At 43.8% G+C, this 21683-nt stretch overlaps 2 non-coding genes across 2 annotated transcripts; both read left to right on the plus strand.

Moving 5' to 3' along the window:
• Nucleotides 1-12343: 12343 nt before the first annotated feature.
• LOC117149580 lies at nt 12344-14338 on the plus strand. The gene has a single exon (XR_004460391.1). It is a non-coding gene; the product is annotated as a small subunit ribosomal RNA (ribosomal RNA).
• Nucleotides 14339-18226: 3888 nt separating this feature from the next.
• Nucleotides 18227-18405, plus strand: LOC117149579. The gene has a single exon (XR_004460390.1). It is a non-coding gene; the product is annotated as a 5.8S ribosomal RNA (ribosomal RNA).
• Nucleotides 18406-21683: the final 3278 nt, after the last annotated feature.

Consider the following 21683-nt stretch of genomic DNA (forward strand, 5'->3'; position numbering starts at 1 on the left):
TTTGCGGACTGGCGCATTAAGATAAACGAGACCAAAAGCAGACATGTAACCTTCACACTGAACAGACAAACCTGCCCACCTGTACCCTGAACAATACACTTATCCACAAGCAGACGTTGTAACATATCTCGGCGTTCACCTAGATAGACGCCTCACCTGGCGGCGACATATAGAATCTAAGAGGACTCATATGAAGCTTAAAGCAGCCAATCTTCACTGGCTTATTAACTACAACTCTCCCCTTAGTCTGGAATACAAAGTACTCTCTACAATACCGTGCTGAAACCCATCTGGACATACGGCTGTGAACTATGGGGAAACGCTTCAAAAACCAACATTGAAATCATACAGCGAGCTCAGTCCACGATTCTGCGAACTATCACTGGGCACCATGGTACCTACGCAGCGAAAGCATCCATAGAGACCTCCATATAAACCTTGTCAATGAGGAAATTCAGTTGAAAAAAGTAAACATCAAGCAAAGCTCGCCGCACACGAAATCCTCTCGCGAAGTCGCTTACGCGAGTCTACAGTCAGAGCCGACTGAAGCGCAAAGATTCTCCAGCCCAGCAAAGAAATCCTAGGGCCGTCTCTAACTAATACAATTACTTCATACTGTATTTAATATAAGTTATATAATAAGATTTGAATAATTATTGTTAGTCTCACAAAAAGAGAAAGATCCAATAAATAACGCAATAAGTTAAAAAAAAAAAAAAAAACTACTAGGGTTTGTGTCTAGGGACAGTTTTAGTGCTACCAGACTCTACCGATAGGTGGAGCTCTGGAGCATCCACCTTTTGTCACTGAGCAAACGAGCATACGGTTGCTGGCGTCGACGGTAGGAGGAGCCACCATCGGAGTTATGCCGATGGAGAGCGACAGCAGCGCGAGTGCCTTGAGCGGAAGTAGTGCCTCGAGGAAGTCCAGACGAGGCAGGCGCAGAAGCCATCTGGCCTCTAAGAGCTCGGCGCCGACGCAGGCGAAATTGGTTGCCCTGGCATCGAATGGAGTGCCAGAACCCGTTGGTGTACTGGAGGAGGCGTTTTCGTCGCTGGAGGACGCCCGGGCGGCTACGGCAAACGCTGCCATCGATGCTGCAACCCCCCCCCCCCCACGCTGCTGCCACCGCTGCTGATCCTACTGCTGCCCCTGCTGCCGACCACACTGCTGCCTTCGCCGTTTCCACTGCTGCTAAAATTGTTGCCACACTGCCACTGCCGCTACCGCTGCCGCCCGTGCTGGGCAAGCAGCTATGATGGCAGAGCTGTCGGCCACCAGCGCATGGTGAGAAGCAGCTTCCGCAGCTAGGAGAAGTGGACACGGAAGAGCTCTCGTATGCTATCAGCCGCTACGATGAGCTGGTGTTGGCGTTAATGCTCCGGTGTGGGAAACTGGAGACGCGGCTCGCTATGCCGCCACCGCCGCCGCCGTCGTCGAATCCGTTGAAGATTACGGCCGCAAATGCTCCCAGATGTCACAGGTTGCACCCATCGCTGCCCGCGGACCACCAAGGTTCGCGAGACGTGGTCAGCGGTGGTGAAGTGCGACGACCCTGCGCTATCGGGGAAAGCTATAGCGGAAAAGGTGCGAACGATGGTTGCACCCTCCTCGGAGTCAGAGTACATGAGGTACGTGAGCTCCGCCGAGGTGGTGGTGCGATCATTCGTACTCCTTCAGTTGGAGAGCTGCAGAAGGTGGTAGCATCAAAGAGGTTCGCTGAAGTTGGGCTAAATGTGGCACGAAATGCGGCCGAGCAGCCGAAGGTCGTCGTCTATGACGTCGACACAGCTATCGGCCCTGAGGAATTCATGCAGGAGCTCCATGGAAATAACTTCGACAGCGAAATTACTATGTCCCAGTTTAAGAAGTCCGTGCACCTGCTGACCAAGGCGTGGTCGGTAACTGACGGCGCCACAGTAAATGTGACGCTAGAGGTAGACGACCGGGCGATGGCGAAGCTTGATGTAGGTCGTGTCTACATCAAGTGGTTCTCATTCCGATGCCGAGCACAGGTCCGCACATACGCCTGCCACAGATGCGTGGGTTTCGACCACAAGGTCAGCGAATGCCGGCAGGAGGACAATGTTTGCCGCCAGTGCGGACGAGTGGGAATGGAGTGACCCTCAACATCATTACTGTTGTGGCCGAACCAACTACCGCGCGCGCAGTTGAGAGCATAGCTCCTGTGCCGTCCTGGAACTTCTCCAATGCACGTTGGCGATTGTTCAAGGAGGAAATGGTGAGTAGAGCAGCCGAACTTCCGGAAAACTTCTCAGAGTCGCCGTTGGACCAGCAAGTTTCGACCCTGCGCAGTATAGTACATAATGTATGCGATATTGCGCTGGGAAGAAAGTCGATTCGATCGCCCAACAGGAGAGAACGTTGGTGGACTGCCGACCTCTGCGCTGCAAGGCGCGGAGTCCGGAGACTTCGTCGCCTACTCCAAGATGGAAGGCGTCGTGATGACGGTGCCGCTATAGAGCGTGTAGTGGTCGAGCTGAGGCGGGCCTCAGCCAACTACAAGAAGCTCATTGGGAGGGCGAAAATGGATGACTGGAAACGCTTCGTGGGAGATCATGCCGACGACCCATGGGGGCGCGTCTACAAGATTTGCCGAGGCCGCAGAAAGTGCACGGAGATTGGGTGCCTCCGCGTGAATGGCGAGCTCATCACTGATTGGGGTGACTGTGCACGAGTGCTCCTCCGCAATTTCTTCCCAGTTGCGGAGTCCGAAGCACCGACTGCCACTGTTGCCCGGTTGAAGAGCAGGCGCTCTCCCGGCTTGGACGGCATCAATGGCACTATCTGCAAGGCAGTCTGGCGCGCCATACCCGAGCACCTAGCATCGTTGTTTTCCCGATGCATCCGATTAGGATACTTTCCCGCCGAGTGGAAGTGCCCACGAGTTGTCTCGCTGCTCAAAGGGCCAGATAAGGACAAGTGTGAGCCCTCCTCATATAGAGGAATATGCTTGCTGCCAGTCTTTGGTAAGGTGCTCGAGGCCATCATGGTGAATCGTGTGAGAGAAGTTCTTCCGGAAGGCTGCAGATGGCAGTTTGGATTTCGCCAAGGACGATGTGTGGAGGATGCTTGGAGACACGTGAAGAGCAGTGTTTGTGCCATCCCGGCGCAATACGTGCTCGGCACATTCGTGGACTTCAAAGGAGCATTCGACAACGTCGAATGGAGTGCTGCACTCCGCCAACTAGCCGACTTGGGATGCCGGGAGATGGGCTTGTGGCAGAGCTTTTTCTCCGGCCGAAGAGCAGTGATCCGAAGCAGTTCCGGTACTGTGGAAGTACCGGTAACTAGAGGCTGCCCGCAGGGGTCAATCAGTGGCCCATTTATCTGGGACATACTGATGGATGTACTGCTTCAGCGTCTCCAGCCGTATTGCCAGCTGAGTGCATACGCGGATGACTTGCTGCTTCTCGTCGAGGGAAATTCCCGAGCTATGCTAGAGGAAAAAGGAGCACAGCTGATGTCCATCGTAGAAGCGTGGGGAGCGGAAGTTGGCGTTGCCGTCTCGACCAGCAAGACGGTAATAATGCTGCTGAAAGGTGCCTTGAGACGTGCGCCTACGGTGAGGTTTGCTGGAGCGAACCTTCCGTATGTGCGTAGCTGTCGGTACCTTGGCATCACGGTCAGTGAAGGAATGAAATTCCTCACGCACATAGCTTCGCTTCGCCAGCGGATGACCGGAGTCGTTGGAGCATTGGTGCGTGTGCTTCGAGCCGAATGGGGCTTCAGTCCTCGAGCCAGGCGGACCATATATGACGGACTCATGGCACCTTGTGTGCTGTTTGGTGCCCCGGTATGGTATGACACCGCCGAACAAGTAGCCGCCCGGAGACGACTAGCCTCCTGCTAGCCGACTAGCCTCCTGGAGGTGGAGGTACTTGGTGGAGCTCCCCCGCTTGACTTGGCTGCTAAGTTTTTAGCGGTCAAATACAAGCTGAAGCGTGGATACCCGCTGGAGGAGAACGACTGGCTATACGACGGGGACTCTACGTCTGTCTAAGCTGGAAGCAGAGGAAGACTCGCCTAGAAGAGTGCTTACTGCAGTGTTGGCAGAACAGATGGGATGATGATAGCGAACCAGGACGGGTGACGCATAAATTCATCCCATATGTCACTCTCGCCTATCGGGATCCAAGATTTGGATTCTCGATGAGGACGTCTTACCTGCTGACAGGTCACGGGTCGTTTAATGCATTTTTGCAAGGGAGAGCCCTCAGCGATACCACTGCTTGCGCTTGTGGAGATCCATATGAGGACTGGATGCACATATTGTGCGCTTGCCCCCTATATGCAGATTTGCGGAACCTCGATGGACTTGGAGTGCAGCGCCTTGGCGAAAACTGGACCTTCGATAGAATCCTGGAAGATCAACAGAGGACTCAACGGCTGGCAGTGTTTGCGGACGAAGTGTTCCGTAGGAGGAGCCCAACAACTTCGCCGTGTGGTTAGCGGGCGAGAATACTTCCACAGTCCGCTATTGCTTGTCGTAAGAGGAGACTAATATAGCCATAGGTCCCTCTAACCCTGCTTGTCGGAGCAAAAGGAGGAGGCCCTCCGAGCCTCTCTTTCGGTACCACGGGTTGTGCAGCTATCCAAGACTGCACATTGAGGTAGGCCCCTGATGGGAGTATCGTGGTGGCTGTGGTTGGTACCCATATCGCGGGTAGAGCCTTCGTGTTCGACGTTTGAGTTACGGTGCTGGTTGCGCAAAACTCGGGTGCTGTGACCCTGAGATCAGTAGAGATTTTAGGTAGATCTCGCTCCTCAGCAAGGGGGAGTGCTTGCCCGGCAAGCAAGTACTCGAATTGCTACCGGGGTGGTCGCTATGCACATAGCTATAGCTTCTAGTCCGGGACGCTTGTCTGGCGTATCCAGACACATACACCATGTTGATACATGCACCACTTGTGGGTGTTCAGGGTGTCGTGGTTGTAATCCCTTCAGTGTGGAACACGCCACTTAAAACAAGTTCGGAGAGATCTGAAAAGTCGTCGTTGTCCCTATCTACTATCTAGCGAAACCACAGCCAAGGGAACGGGCTTGGAATAATTAGCGGGGAAAGAAGACCCTTTTGAGCTTGACTCTAATCTGGCAGTGTAAGGAGACATAAGAGGTGTAGAATAAGTGGGAGATATTAGACCTCGGTTTGGTATCGTCAATGAAATACCACTACTCTTATTGTTTCCTTACTTACTTGATTAAATGGAACGTGTATCATTTCCTAGCCATTATACGGATATATTTATTATATCTTATGGTATTGGGTTTTGATGCAAGCTTCTTGATCAAAGTATCACGAGTTTGTTATATAATCGCAAACAAATTCTTTAATAAAACGATGCATTTATGTATTTTTGATTTGAAAATTTGGTATAACTCATATTACTCAGGTATGATCCAATTCAAGGACATTGCCAGGTAGGGAGTTTGACTGGGGCGGTACATCTCTCAAATAATAACGGAGGTGTCCCAAGGCCAGCTCAGTGCGGACAGAAACCACACATAGAGCAAAAGGGCAAATGCTGACTTGATCTCGGTGTTCAGTACACACAGGAACAGCAAAAGCTCGGCCTATCGATCCTTTTGGTTTAAAGAGTTTTTAACAAGAGGTGCCAGAAAAGTTACCATAGGGATAACTGGCTTGTGGCGGCCAAGCGTTCATAGCGACGTCGCTTTTTGATCCTTCGATGTCGGCTCTTCCTATCATTGTGAAGCAAAAATTCACCAAGCGTTGGATTGTTCACCCATGAAAGGGAACGTGAGCAGGGTTTAGACCGTCGTGAGACAGGTTAGTTTTACCCTACTAATGACAAAACGTTGTTGCGACAGCATTCCTGCGTAGTACGAGAGGAACCGCAGGTACGGACCAATGGCACAATACTTGTTCGAGCGAACAGTGGTATGACGCTACGTCCGTTGGATTATGCCTGGAAGGTCGTATCCGTGCTGGACTGCAATGATAAATAAGGGGCAATTTGCATTGTATGGCTTCTAAACCATTTAAAGTTTATAATTTATTTTATAAACGACAATGGATGTGATGCCAATGTTATTTGTAACATAGTAAATTAGGAGTATCTTCGATAACCTGATGCCGCGCTAGTTACATATAAAAGCATTATTTAATACAATGACAAAGCCTAGAATCAATTGTAAACGACTTTTGTAACAGGCAAGGTGTTGTAAGTGGTTGAGCAGCTGCCATACTGCGATCCACTGAAGCTTATCCTTTGCTTGATGATTCGATAAATAAATGATTTTTCCTGTAGCCAAACACCTCGTCATCAATTTAGTGACGCATATGATATTGTCCCTATCATATAATTTTTATATAAAGACTTTAAAGAATTCTATCAAGTTGCCAAATACCTCGTCATCAATTTAGTGACGCATATGATATTGTCCCTATCATATAATTAATATAAAGACTTTAATGAATTGTGTCAAGTTGCCAAACACCTCGTCATCAATTTATTGACGCATATGATATTGTCCCTATCATATAATTTTTGATATAAAGACTTTAAAGAATTGTGTCAAGTTGCCAAACACCTCGTCATCAATTTAGTGACGCATATGATATTGTTCCTATCATATAATTTTTGATATAAAGACTTTAAAGAATTGTATCAAGTTGCCAAACACCTCGTTATCAATTTAGTGACGCATATGATATTGTCCCTATCATATAATTTTTGATATAAAGACTTTAAAGAATTCTATCAAGTTGCCAAATACCTCGTCATCAATTTAGTGACGCATATGATATTGTCCCTATCATATAATTAATATAAAGACTTTAATGAATTGTGTCAAGTTGCCAAACACCTCGTCATCAATTTAGTGACGCATATGATATTGTCCCTATCATATAATTTTTGATATAAAAACGCTTTCCCCCTATATGCAGATTTGCGGAACCTCGATGGACTTGGAGTGCAGCGCCTTGGCGAAAACTGGACCTTCGATAGAATCCTGGAAGATCAACAGAGGACTCAACGGCTGGCAGTGTTTGCGGACGAAGTGTTCCGTAGGAGGAGGGGTATTTAGCCCAACAACTTCGCCGTGTGGTTAGCGGGCGAGAATACTTCCACAGTCCGCTATTGCTTGTCGTAAGAGGCGACTAATATAGCCATAGGTCCCTCTAACCCTGCTTGTCGGAGCAAAAGGAGGAGGCCCACCGAGCCTCTCTTTCGAATTGCTACCGGGGTGGTCGCTATGTACATAGCTATAGCTTCTAGTCCGGGACGCTTGTCTGGCGTATCCAGACACATACACCATGTTGATACATGCACCACTTGTGGGTGTTCAGGGTGTCGTGGTTGTAATCCCTTCAGTGTGGAACACGCCACTTAAAACAAGTTCGGAGAGATCTGAAAAGTCGTCGTTGTCCCTATCTACTATCTAGCGAAACCACAGCCAAGGGAACGGGCTTGGAATAATTAGCGGGGAAAGAAGACCCTTTTGAGCTTGACTCTAATCTGGCAGTGTAAGGAGACATAAGAGGTGTAGAATAAGTGGGAGATATTAGACCTCGGTTTGGTATCGTCAATGAAATACCACTACTCTTATTGTTTCCTTACTTACTTGATTAAATGGAACGTGTATCATTTCCTAGCCATTATACGGATATATTTATTATATCTTATGGTATTGGGTTTTGATGCAAGCTTCTTGATCAAAGTATCACGAGTTTGTTATATAATCGCAAACAAATTCTTTAATAAAACGATGCATTTATGTATTTTTGATTTGAAAATTTTTTATAACTCATATTACTCAGGTATGATCCAATTCAAGGACATTGCCAGGTAGGGAGTTTGACTGGGGCGGTACATCTCTCAAATAATAACGGAGGTGTCCCAAGGCCAGCTCAGTGCGGACAGAAACCACACATAGAGCAAAAGGGCAAATGCTGACTTGATCTCGGTGTTCAGTACACACAGGGACAGCAAAAGCTCGGCCTATCGATCCTTTTGGTTTAAAGAGTGTTTAACAAGAGGTGTCAAAAAAGTTACCATAGGGATAACTGGCTTGTGGCGGCCCAGCGTTCATAGCGACGTCGCTTTTTGATCCTTTGATGTCGGCTCTTCCTATCATTGTGAAGCAAAATTCACCAAGCGTTGGATTGTTCACCCATGCAAGGGAACGTGAGCTGGGTTTAGACCGTCGTGAGACAGGTTAGTTTTACCCTACTAATGACAAAACGTTGTTGCGACAGCATTCCTGCGTAGTACGAGAGGAACCGCAGGTACGGACCAATGGCACAATACTTGTTCGAGCGAACAGTGGTATGACGCTACGTCCGTTGGATTATGCCTGAACGCCTCTAAGGTCGTATCCGTGCTGGACTGCAATGATAAATAAGGGGCAATTTGCATTGTATGGCTTCTAAACCATTTAAAGTTTATAATTTATTTTATAAACGACAATGGATGTGATGCCAATGTAATTTGTAACATAGTAAATTAGGAGGATCTTCGATAACCTGATGCCGCGCTAGTTACATATAAAAGCATTATTTAATACAATGACAAAGCCTAGAATCAATTGTAAACGACTTTTGTAACAGGCAAGGTGTTGTAAGTGGTTGAGCAGCTGCCATACTGCGATCCACTGAAGCTTATCCTTTGCTTGATGATTCGATAAATAAATGATTTTTCCTGTAGCCAAACACCTCGTCATCAATTTAGTGACGCATATGATATTGTCCCTATCATATAATTTTTGATATAAAGACTTTAAAGAATTGTATCAAGTTGCCAAACACCTCTCGTCATCAATTTAGTGACGCATATGATATTGTTCCTATCATATAATTTTTGATATAAAGACTTTAAAGAATTGTATCAAGTTGCCAAACACCTCGTTATCAATTTAGTGACGCATATGATATTGTCCCTATCATATAATTTTTGATATAAAGACTTTAAAGAATTCTATCAAGTTGCCAAATACCTCGTCATCAGTTTAGTGACGCATATGATATTGTCCCTATCATATAATTTTTGATATAAAGACTTTAAAGAATTCTATCAAGTTGCCAAATACCTCGTCATCAATTTAGTGACGCATATGATATTGTCCCTATCATATAATTAATATAAAGACTTTAATGAATTGTGTCACGTTGCCAAACACCTTGTCATAAATTTAGTGACGCATATGATATTGTCCCTATCATATAATTAATATAAGGACTTTTTAAAGAATTGTGTTAAGTTGCCAAACACCTCGTCATCAACTACTATATTATGGTTGCGCCGACCTCTCATATTGTATTCTCTTATGTGTTCATAGGCTTTTGGCAATTATACGAGTAAATTAAATAATATACATATGAAAATGATTAATTATTATATGTATAAGGGAAAAATGCTGAAATATTCCCATATTATCTTAGTATTATAGAGGAAAGACAGTTGCCGACCTCTGATATTGTTCAAAACTTATGTATTTATATCAATTTGGCAATTATATGAGTAAATTAAATAATATACATATGAAAATGATTAATTATTATATGTATAAGGGAAAAAATGCTGAAATATTCCCATATTATCTTAGTATTATAGAGGAAAGATCGTTGCTGACCTATGATATTGTTCAAAACTTATGTATTTATATGATTTTAACAATTATATGAGTAAATTAAATAATATACATATGAAAATGATTAATTATTATATGTATAGGGGAAAAAGTGCTGAAATATTCCCACATTCTCTTAGTATTATAGAGAAAAGCCATTATAGTGAGAGGGTATAGTAGTGTAAACGACCGGAATTACGACAGAGGGTTCAAAAACTACTATAGGTAGGCAGTGGTTGCCGACCTCTCATATTGTTCAAAACTTATGTATTCATATGATTTTGGCAATAATATGAGTAAATTAAATAATATACATATGAAAATGATTAATTATTATATGTATAAGGGAAAAAATGCTGAAAATATCCCACATTCTCTTAGTATTATAGAGAAAAGCCATTATAGTGAGAGGGTATAGTAGTGTAAACGACCGGAATTACGACAGAGGGTTCAAAAACTACTATAGGTAGGCAGTGGTTGCCGACCTCTCATATTGTTCAAAACTTATGTATTCATATGATTTTGGCAATTATATGAGTAAATTAAATAATATACATATGAAAATGATTAATTATTATATGTATAAGGGAAAAAATGCTGAAAATATCCCACATTCTCTTAGTATTATAGAGAAAAGCCATTATAGTGAGAGGGAATAGTAGTGTAAACGACCGGAATTACGACAGAGGGTTCAAAAACTACTATAGGTAGGCAGTGGTTGCCGACCTCTCATATTGTTCAAAACTTATGTAATCATATGATTTTGGCAATTATATGAGTAAATTAAATAATATACATATGAAAATGATTAATTATTATATGTATAGGGAAAAAATGCTGAAAATTTCCCACATTCTCTTAGTATTATAGAGAAAAGCCATTATAGTGAGAGGGTATAGTAGTGTAAACGACCGGAATTACGACAGAGGGTTCAAAAACTACTATAGGTAGGCAGTGGTTGCCGACCTCTCATATTGTTCAAAACTTATGTATTCATATGATTTTGGCAATAATATGAGTAAATTAAATAATATACATATGAAAATGATTAATTATTATATGTATAAGGAAAAAATGGTGAAAATATCCCACATTCTCTTAGTATTATAGAGAAAAGCCATTATAGTGAGAGGGTATAGTAGTGTAAACGACCGGAATTACGACAGAGGGTTCAAAAACTACTATAGGTAGGCAGTGGTTGCCGACCTCTCATATTGTTCAAAAATGTATTCATATGATTTTGGCAATAATATGAGTAAATTAAATAATATACATATGAAAATGATTAATTATTATATGTATAAGGGAAAAAATGCTGAAAATATCCCACATTCTCTTAGTATTATAGAGAAAAGCCATTATAGTGAGAGGGTATAGTAGTGTAAACGACCGGAATTACGACAGAGGGTTCAAAAACTACTATAGGTAGGCAGTGGTTGCCGACCTCTCATATTGTTCAAAACTTATGTATTCATATGATTTTGGCAATAATATGAGTAAATTAAATAATATACATATGAAAATGATTAATTATTATATGTATAAGGGAAAAAATGCTGAAAATATCCCACATTCTCTTAGTATTATAGAGAAAAGCCATTATAGTGAGAGGGTATAGTAGTGTAAACGACCGGAATTACGACAGAGGGTTCAAAAACTACTATAGGTAGGCAGTGGTTGCAGACCTCTCATATTGTTCAAAACTTATGTATTCATATGATTTTGGCAATTATATGAGTAAATTAAATAATATAAATATGAAAATGATTAATTATTATATGTATAGGGGAAAAAATGCTGAAATATTCCCACATTCTCTTAGTATTATAGAGAAAAGCCATTATAGTGAGAGGGTATAGTAGTGTAAACGACCGGAATTACGACAGAGGGTTCAAAAACTACTATAGGTAGGCAGTGGTTGCCGACCTCCCGCATTATTCGAAATATTTTTTTCGGATTATGTTTATATTGGTTACATACAATAAAGTATATTATTATCCGTACAAATTTGTTTCTCAGTTCGCTTTTTAGATAATATCGTTGAAACAAAAGTCAAGTTTCTATTATATATAGAATAACAAATCGTTTCCATATATTATCGTTAATTTTTGGAGGCAGGCAAATATTAATTTATTACCTGCCGTATAGTTGGATTATTATATCGTTACGGCATAATACAAATATGGATTCTTATGAAAGAAATATAAAATTATATATTAAATGTGGAAATATTATCATATGCGCTTGGTTTTATGTTATATATTACCAGAGATATATATGAAAAGAGATAAATTTTAAATGTATCTTCAAAATGCAAATGATTTAACTTAATATTTATATTGGTTAAACAAAAATTGTACATGTGTGGATACAATAATTATGTATGTTGGAAATAACATGATATTTTATAACGAAATATGTATGTATAAAAAGATAAAATTATAGAAACATATATATTACAATAATTATATGAAATTCTTGTTATATTGGTAAAACAAGTATAAATTAAAAATGAAAATATGGATTACGAATGCTATATAAAAATAACCGTAATCGAATGGATTTTTTACTTATAAATATATATTTAAAATTTTACCCAAAGGCGAAATATTGAATTTTATTCAATATAATAAAAATCATGGAATTATATAAAGTGAAAAATCTATATATCTATTATATTGCTTATTTCGATTCAAAATATATGAATGAAATATGAAGGAAAAACATTATTCTGGTTGATCCTGCCAGTAGTTATATGCTTGTCTCAAAGATTAAGCCATGCATGTCTAAGTACACACGAATTAAAAGTGAAACCGCAAAAGGCTCATTATATCAGTTATGGTTCCTTAGATCGTTAACAGATACTTGGATAACTGTGGTAATTCTAGAGCTAATACATACAATTAAAACATGAACCTTATGGGACATGTGCTTTTACTAGGCTAAAACCAAGCGATCGCAAGATCGTTATATTGGTTGAACTCTAGATAACATGCAGATCGTATGGTCTTGTACCGACGACAGATCTTTCAAATGTCTGCCCTATCAACTTTTGATGGTAGTATCTAGGACTACCATGGTTGCAACGGGTAACGGGGAATCAGGGTTCGATTCCGGAGAGGGAGCCTGAGAAACGGCTACCACATCTAAGGAAGGCAGCAGGCGCGTAAATTACCCACTCCCAGCTCGGGGAGGTAGTGACGAAAAATAACAATACAGGTCTCATATCCGAGGCCCTGTAATTGGAATGAGTACACTTTAAATCCTTTAACAAGGACCAATTGGAGGGCAAGTCTGGTGCCAGCAGCCGCGGTAATTCCAGCTCCAATAGCGTATATTAAAGTTGTTGCGGTTAAAACGTTCGTAGTTGAACTTGTGCTTCATACGGGTAGTACAACTTACAATTGTGGTTAGTACTATACCTTTATGTATGTAAGCGTATTACCGGTGGAGTTCTTATATGTGATTAAATACTTGTATTTTTTCATATGTTCCTCCTATTTAAAAACCTGCACTAGTGCTCTTAAACGAGTGTTATTGTGGGCCGGTACTATTACTTTGAACAAATTAGAGTGCTTAAAGCAGGCTTCAAATGCCCGAATATTCTGTGCATGGGATAATGAAATAAGACCTCTGTTCTGCTTTCATTGGTTTTCAGATCAAGAGGTAATGATTAATAGAAGCAGTTTGGGGGCATTAGTATTACGACGCGAGAGGTGAAATTCTTGGACCGTCGTAAGACTAACTTAAGCGAAAGCATTTGCCAAAGATGTTTTCATTAATCAAGAACGAAAGTTAGAGGTTCGAAGGCGATCAGATACCGCCCTAGTTCTAACCATAAACGATGCCAGCTAGCAATTGGGTGTAGCTACTTTTATGGCTCTCTCAGTCGCTTCCCGGGAAACCAAAGCTTTTGGGCTCCGGGGGAATTATGGTTGCAAAGCTGAAACTTAAAGGAATTGACGGAAGGGCACCACCAGGAGTGGAGCCTGCGGCTTAATTTGACTCAACACGGGAAAACTTACCAGGTCCGAACATAAGTGTGTAAGACAGATTGATAGCTCTTTCTCGAATCTATGGGTGGTGGTGCATGGCCGTTCTTAGTTCGTGGAGTGATTTGTCTGGTTAATTCCGATAACGAACGAGACTCAAATATATTAAATAGATATCTTCAGGATTAGGGTGCTGAAGCTTATGTAGCCTTCATTCATGGTGGCAGTAAAATGTTTATTGTGTTTGAATGTGTTTATGTAAGTGGAGCCGTACCTGTTGGTTTGTCCCATTATAAGGACACTAGCTTCTTAAATGGACAAATTGCGTCTAGCAATAATGAGATTGAGCAATAACAGGTCTGTGATGCCCTCAGATGTCCTGGGCTGCACGCGCGCTACAATGAAAGTATCAACGTGTATTTCCTAGACCGAGAGGTCCGGGTAAACCGCTGAACCACTTTCATGCTTGGGATTGTGAACTGAAACTGTTCACATGAACTTGGAATTCCCAGTAAGTGTGAGTCATTAACTCGCATTGATTACGTCCCTGCCCTTTGTACACACCGCCCGTCGCTACTACCGATTGAATTATTTAGTGAGGTCTCCGGACGTGATCACTGTGACGCCTTGCGTGTTACGGTTGTTTCGCAAAAGTTGACCGAACTTGATTATTTAGAGGAAGTAAAAGTCGTAACAAGGATTCCGTAGGTGAACCTGCGGAAGGATCATTATTGTATAATATCCTTATCGTTAATAAACATTTGTTATAATACAAGCACCTCGCATTCTGAGCCCGGTGAGGTCAAGCGCAAGCCTGCGCGCAAGCCCCAAATGGAGGAACTTGACGTCACGCCCAGCACCAGCGCAGCCTCGCGTCGTAGGTTAGCAAACAACCAGTTTGCCATCCTCTCGAGCGATGAGGAAGACAATGACGACGACGACCAAGCCGCCTCAGACGAAGAACCTGTACCCGCTGCCAACAAAACCCCGGACAAACCCAAGCCTACCCCGAGGACTTTCAAGCCACCCCCGATCTTCATCCCGGACGTGACCAACATTTCTGCTCTGATCAAGATGATTACGACTCTCGTGGGTCCCAGCAAAGACTTCACATACAAATCGGAACGCAACAACGTGCGTTTAATGATGCCTGACAAGGAGTCTTACTCCGAGCTTCGTAGGCACCTGGTTTCCCAGAACAAAAGGCATCGCACGTTCCAGCCCAAAGATGAGAGGGCCTACAGAGTCGTAATCAAGGGATTACACCACACCGCCGATCGTGACGAGATTCAAGAGGAACTTGAAAGACTAGGGCATAAGGTCAGAGACCTGCATAATCCTATTGGTAGGAAAACCAAGGAGCCACTCGGGATATTTTTCGCCAACATTGAACCCGCCAGTAACAACAAGGAGGTCTACCAAATCAGGAGACTGTGCAGGTCGGTCGTCACCATCGAGCCTCCCCGTAAATTCAACGACGTGCCTCAGTGCTTTAGATGCCAAGGGTTTGGACATACCCAGCGCTACTGCTTCCTCGAGCACCGATGCGTGAAATGTGGTGGCCAACACGACTCCAGGACTTGCACTAAGAAGGAGGATGAGAAGGCATGCTGCCTTCACTGCCAAGCTGACCACCCCGCTTCATACAGAGGATGCCCTGCCTACAAGAAGGCCAAGGCACAGCAAGCCCCTAAACCCAGACCGGCCACACCCACCAGCAAGCCCAGCACCATCCAGATCCCAAACATCTCCAACATGAGCTATAAAGACGCGCTCAAGGCTACTCATGCACCACAGCAATCCGATCCCAACCAAAACCGCCAAACCCCACCTGAAGCTCCGCAATCCAATAACTTGGAACAAATCTTTGCCCGTTTTCAAGGAATGGTTGAAAGTATGATGGAAAAAATGTTCACCCAAATGACGCAGCTTATTGCTTCCATCCTCAATGCCAAATCATGGAAATAAGCAACATAGTCATTTGGAATGCTAACGGCCTGCAGAGGAGCAGAGCCGAGGTAGAACACCTTATAAAAACGGAAGCGATTGACATACTCCTTGTATCCGAAACCCATTTTTGTCCACGATCCCACTACAACATCAGCGGCTATGATGTCTTACTCGCCAACCATCCATCTGGCAGAGCGCGCGGAGGAGCAGCCATGCTCATCAGGAGTGGTATCCAGTACACGGAGCTACCTGCGTTCCAGGAGGAATGGGCCGAGTGTGCCCTGGCTCGAATCTCCAGCCTTCAGGGGGCATCACCTTTGGAGCGGTCTACTTCCCCCCCAGACACTCAGTCACCGAGATTCGCTTACAAGAGCTTTTCGAGTCCTTTGGTCCTCGCTTCATAGCAGCCGGTGACTTTAACGCCAAACACTCTTGGTGGGGGTCCCGCTCCATCAACCCCAAAGGCAGAACGCTCCACAAGTTCGTGCAGAGCAGAAGACTGAATTGCCACTCCACTGGTGAGCCAACCCACTGGCCTACTAACCCTGCCTTGTCTCCCGACCTCTTTTATTTTGCCATCTCCAAAGGCATAGGACAAGCCAGACTCTCATGCACCACATACAACAAGCTGCTATCCGACCACAATGCAATAAGAATGCTCCTCAATATCCCCGTCCTAAAAAAAGACCTGCCCAGCATACCGACTCCTCCAAATTTACCTTCTGGATGCTATCCTCCCTGGACCTGGATCCTCCTCTTTCCTCCCCAAGAGACATTGATGCGGCGATTAATACACTCACTGAGGAGATGCACAATGCGGCTAAGTTCGCCAACCCTCCTCCTCCAACTCCCCGAGAACACCTGAGCGAGATCTCCACCTTTGGTCTCCAGAGATTGCGGCCTTCGTGGCGGAGAAGAGGCGCCTCAGACGTATTTGGTTCTCCTCGCGCAACCCAAGGGATAAAGCGGCACTCAACAGAGCCAGCAAGGAGCTTAAGGTCAAGCTTTGCACACTACGGCAGGACTCATTCAATCGATTCCTTGAAGAGCTGGAACCTGGTGACCCGCAACACAATCTGTGGCATGTCACGCGCCACATCAGGAGGCCTGCAAAAAAGGCGTCGCCAGTGCGCAAAGCGGATGGCTCTTGGTGCCGTTCCGATGACGAAAGAGCAGAAGCATTCGCAGATCACCTCCAGAACGCATTCACCCCATTCAACAGATGCACTGGTGAAGAGCGTGCTGCCACCACCAGGTTCCTTGAGAGTCCATCTCCACCCAGCTTGCCGATAGAGCCCGTCACCCCTGAAGAGGTTGCGCAGGAGATCGCCTCCCTAAAGGCCTGCAAATCCCCCGGACTGGATCGTATCGACGCCACTTCCCTCAAAATTATGCCTTCTCCTTGCTCCCAGATGTTGGCTAACATCTTCAACAGCTGCTTCTCACTAGGGTACTTCCCGAGATCATGGAAACGTGCAGAAGTCATCCTCATCCTTAAACCCGGAAAACCTGGAGCCAATCTTGCCTCATATAGACCGATTAGTTTGCTGGCAATACTCTCCAAAATACTCGAAAGAGTATTTCTGCGCAGAGTGTTGCCAGTACTGGACGAGGCTGGTTTGATCCCGGATCACCAGTTTGGATTAAGGCGATCTCATGGAACACCCGAACAATGCCACCGGCTCGTATCAAGAATCCTCGATGCATTCGAGAAGAAAAGATACTGTTCGGCCGTCTTCCTCGATGTCAAGCAGGCGTTTGACAGAGTGTGGCATTCCGGTCTCCTCCACAAACTTAAGTCCCACCTTCCCAGTTCCCACTACGCTCTACTCAAATCTTACACCGAAGGAAGAGAATTCCAAGTGCGTTGCGGATCCTCATCCAGCACGCCAAGGCCCATAAGAGCCGGAGTACCTCAAGGCAGCGTCCTTGGTCCCATCCTCTACACCCTCTTCACAGCAGACCTTCCTATAATACCCTCCCGTCACCTCACAATAGCCACCTATGCCGGCGACACCGCGTTCCTCGCCACCGCTACTAATCCAGATGGAGCTTCAGCCATCATCCAGAGGCAACTGGATGCTCTGAATCCATGGCTAAAACGATGGAATATTGCGGTCAACGCCGAAAAATCCTCCCATACAACATTTTCCCTGCGCAGAGGAGAATGCCCTCCGGTCACTCTTGACGGCGACACGATCCCTACTACCAGCACCTCCAAATACCTAGGGCTTACACTGGATAGAAGGCTGACATGGGGCCCTCACATTGATAGGAAGCGTACCCAGGCCAACATACGCCTTAAGCAACTCCACTGGCTTGTTGGGAAAAGTTCCAAGCTGAGGGACAAAACGAAGCTGCTTGTCTACAAGACTATTCTCAAGCCAATATGGACTTATGGAATCCAGCTGTGGGGCACCACAAGTGCTTCACACAGAAGAAAGATCCAGCAATTCCAGAACAGATGCTTGAGAATAGTCTAACCATAGCAAACCATAACCAGATTATTATGATACATAATGCTTATATGAAACTAAGACATATCGCAACATTTATTTTTAGGTATAAAAATAAATTTATTGAAGGAATTGATATATGCCAGTAAAATGGTGTATTTTTAATTTCTTTCAATAAAAACAATATTGATATTATATAAAAATGAATTATAAAACTCTAAGCGGTGGATCACTCGGCTCATGGGTCGATGAAGAACGCAGCAAACTGTGCGTCATCGTGTGAACTGCAGGACACATGAACATCGACATTTTGAACGCATATCGCAGTCCATGCTGTTATGTACTTTAATTAATTTTATAGTGCTGCTTGGACTACATATGGTTGAGGGTTGTAAGACTATGCTAATTAATTTGTTTATAAATTTTTTATAAGCATATGGTATATTATTGGATTAAATAATGATTTTATTCATAATATTAAAAAAGAAATGAAAAACATTATCTCACATTTGAATGTGAAAAACGAAGAGAAATATTTTCTTTTTCAATCAAATAATACTGAAAAATGTCTAGCATAAAAAATTGAAATATTTTTCATCTAGAATTGTCTCTTATTAATGATTCGGAAAAAGAAAAATCTTGTTATTATTCTTCGTTGGTTCGTTAAATGGATAAAAAATAACTTTGCTTACAAGAGCTATTGGAACTATTTATAACGAATTTAATTGATTGTTTTATCATTTATATATAAAGAATTTATGGCAAAATATAGTTATATATACAACCTCAACTCATATGGGACTACCCCCTGAATTTAAGCATATTAATTAGGGGAGGAAAAGAAACTAACAAGGATTTTCTTAGTAGCGGCGAGCGAAAAGAAAACAGTTCAGCACCAAGTCACTTTCTATATGGCAAATGTGAGATGCAGTGTATGGAGCGTCAATATTCTAGTAAGAGAAATTAATGATTTAAGTCCTTCTTAAATGAGGCCATTTACCCATAGAGGGTGCCAGGCCCGTATAACGTTAATGATTACTAGATGATGTTTCCAAAGAGTCGTGTTGCTTGATAGTGCAGCACTAAGTGGGTGGTAAACTCTATCTAAAACTAAATATAACCATGAGACCGATAGTAAACAAGTACCGTGAGGGAAAGTTGAAAAGAACTCTGAATAGAGAGTTAAACAGTACGTGAAACTGCTTAGAGGTTAAGCCCGATGAACCTGAATATCCGTTATGGAAAATTCATCATTAAAATTGTAATATTTAAATAATATTATTAAGAATAATGTGCATTTTTTCCATATAAGGACATTGTAATCTATTAGCATATCCCAAATTTATCATAAAATATAACTTATAGTTTATTCCAATTAAATTGCTTGCATTTTAACACAGAATAAATGTTATTAATTTGATAAAGTGCTGATAGATTTATATTATTATAAAGCGTTAATTTTTCGGAATTATATAATGGCATAATTATCATTGATTTTTGTGTTTATTATATGCTCTTGTATGATTAACAATGCGAAAGATTCAGGATACCTTCGGGACCCGTCTTGAAACACGGTCAGTGAAGGAATGAAATTCCTCACGCACATAGCTTCGCTTCGCCAGCGGATGACCGAAGTCGTTGGAGCATTGGCGCGTGTGCTTCAAGCCGACTGGGGCTTCAGTCCTCGAGCCAGGCGGACCATATATGACGGACTCATGGCACCTTGTGTGCTGTTTGGTGCCCCGGTATGGTATGACTCCGCCGAACAAGTAGCCGCCCGGAGACGACTAGCCTCCTGCCAGAGGCTAATTCTGCTTGGATGCCTTTCGGTATGCCGAACAGTGTCCACAGTGGCACTGCAGGTACTTGGTGGAGCTCCCCCGCTTGACTTGGCTGCTAAGTTTTTAGCGGTCAAATACAAGCTGAAGCGTGGATACCCGCTGGAGGAGAACGACTGGCTATATGACGAGGACACTACGTGTCTAAGCTGGAAGCAGAGGAAGACTCGCCTAGAAGAGTGCTTACTGCAGAGTTGGCAGAACAGATGGGATGATGACAGCGAACCAGGACGGGTGACGCATAAATTCATCCCATATGTCACTCTCGCCTATCGGGATCCAAGATTTGGATTCTCGATGAGGACGTCTTACCTGCTGACAGGTCACGATCGTTTAACGCATTTTTGCCAGGGAGAGCCCTCAGCGATACCACTGCTTGCGCTTGTGGAGATCCATATGAGGACTGGATGCACATATTGTGCGCTTGCCCCCTATATGCAGATTTGCGGAACCTCAATGGACTTGGAGTGCAGCGCCTTGGCGAAAACTGGACCTTCGATAGAATCCTGGAAGATCAACAGAGGACTCAGCGGCTGGCAGTGTTTGCGGACGAAGTGTTCCGTAGGAGGAGGGGTGTTTAGCCCAACAACTTCGCCGTGTGGTTAGCGGGCGAGAATACTTCCACAGTCCGCTATTGCTTGTCGTAAGAGGCGACTAATATAGCCATAGGTCCCTCTAACCCTGCTTGTCGGAGCAAAAGGAGGAGGCTCACCGAGCCTCTCTTTCGGTACCACGGGTTGTGCAGCTATCCAAGACTGCACATTGAGGTAGGCCCCCTGGTGGGAGTATCGTGGTGGCTGTGGTTGGTACCCATATCGCGGGTAGAGCCTTCGTGTTCGACGTTTGAGTTACGGTGCTGGTTGCGCAAAACTCGGGTGCTGTGACCCAGAGATCAGTAGAGATTTTAGGTAGATCTCCCTCCTCAGCAAGGGGGAGTGCTTGCCCGGCAAGCAAGTACTCGAATTGCTACCGGGGTGGTCGCTATATACATAGCTATAGCTTCTAGTCCGGGACGCTTGTCTGGCGTATCCAGACACATACACCATGTTGATACATGCACCACTTGTGGGTGTTCAGGGTGTCGTGCTTGTAATCCCTTCAGTGTGGAACACGCCACGTAAAACAAGTTCGGAGAGATCTGAAAAGTCGTTGTCGTGTCCCACAGCCAAGGGAACGGGCTTGGAATAATTAGCTGGGAAAGAAGACCCTTTTGAGCTTGACTCTAATCTGGCAGTGTAAGGAGACATAAGAGGTGTAGAATAAGTGGGAGATATTAGACCTCGGTTTGGTATCGTCAATGAAATACCACTACTCTTATTGTTTCCTTACTTACTGATTAAATGGAACGTTTATCATTTCCTAGCCATTATACGGATATATTTATTATATCTTATGGTATTGGGTTTTGATGCAAGCTTCTTGATCAAAGTATAACGAGTTTGTTATATAATCGCAAACAAATTCTTTAATAAAACGATGCATTTATGTATTTTTGATTTTAAAATTTGGTATAACTCCAATTACTCAGGTATGATCCAATTCAAGGACATTGCCAGGTAGGGAGTTTGACTGGGGCGGTACATCTCTCAAATAATAACGGAGGTGTCCCAAGGCCAGCTCAGTGCGGACAGAAACCACACATAGAGCAAAAGGGCAAATGCTGACTTGATCTCGGTGTTCAGTACACACAGGGACAGCAAAAGCTCGGCCTATCGATCCTTTTGGTTTAAAGAGTTTTTAACAAGAGGTGTCAGAAAAGTTACCATAGGGATAACTGGCTTGTGGCGGCCAAGCGTTCATAGCGACGTCGCTTTTTGATCCTTCGATGTCGG

This window comes from Drosophila mauritiana, unplaced genomic scaffold (assembly GCF_004382145.1).
Source record: "Drosophila mauritiana strain mau12 unplaced genomic scaffold, ASM438214v1 U_249, whole genome shotgun sequence".
Classification (NCBI taxonomy): Eukaryota; Metazoa; Arthropoda; class Insecta; order Diptera; family Drosophilidae; genus Drosophila; species Drosophila mauritiana.